The sequence below is a fragment of the Branchiostoma floridae genome, chromosome 9 (assembly GCF_000003815.2).
Source record: "Branchiostoma floridae strain S238N-H82 chromosome 9, Bfl_VNyyK, whole genome shotgun sequence".
Classification (NCBI taxonomy): Eukaryota; Metazoa; Chordata; class Leptocardii; order Amphioxiformes; family Branchiostomatidae; genus Branchiostoma; species Branchiostoma floridae.
In genome coordinates, this window is record NC_049987.1 from 20,273,773 (window position 1) to 20,274,754 (window position 982).

The following is a 982-nucleotide window of genomic DNA, read 5'->3' on the forward strand; positions in this document are numbered from 1 at the left end:
TACATATTGCACATTAAAACCCCATGCATAGGCTCTAAAACCCCTGGCACTACATTTGCACAAGATGTACCCAGAGCTCTGTAGAATTTCACACTGGGCAGCCACCAAGTTTCCTGGCACTAGCCTAACATATGTCACATAACTGAGATAGTCAAACCACCATCGTAACCATAGCTGACTCCCCTATAACAGTATAAGTACCACCTTTCAAATCCTACTTCACTATTACAAGCATAACAGGTGCATGTAGTAGTTTTCATGTACATTTTGTACTGTCATGCTTAATTTTCCATTTGTCTGTCTGTATTTGTATACGGCTGTTTGGAGTACAGTAGTCAGTAATATCACAAGCAGTTTTCTGTTTGTTTTCTTTGCAAAACATACATCATCATAGAGAAGAGAGAAGCCCAAACAAGTATGAAAGTGTTTCCTAGAGCATGCCCGTAGCCAGGGGGGGTTCGGGGGGTTCGGAAGAACCCCCCCACTCGCTCAAAAGGTCCACTTTTTCAGGATCGAAGGTCCACTTTTTCATGTCCAAGATTTTTTTTCAAAGGCATGACTGATTTGCATTTTTCCTTGATAGACATTTCAGCCAATCGTAGTAAGTCTATCAGCAAAATTTGCCCCAGAAAGTGCAGGAAATGGCTTTTCAGAGGGTCCAGATTTCAAAATTTCCCCGGACCTCCATTGCGAAGCCTCACGCCTTTGGTGTCGGACATGGTGAAAATATGTTGAGGAAGTTGGCCTCAAAGCCTTGTCCTTTAATAGAAATTCCATTAAACTTCGCAAGCGATTTTTGACGGTCAAAATGCAGGAAATGGCGTTTCAGAGGGTCAAAATTTCATTTTTTCCGGGGGAGCATGCCCCCGGACCCCCCTAGGTACCTCACGCCTTCGGCGTGAGTCTCGCGCCTGCGGCGCTCCATGGTCCCACATTTACTAAAAAGAACCCCCCAACCGAAATCCTGGCTACGGGCATGTAG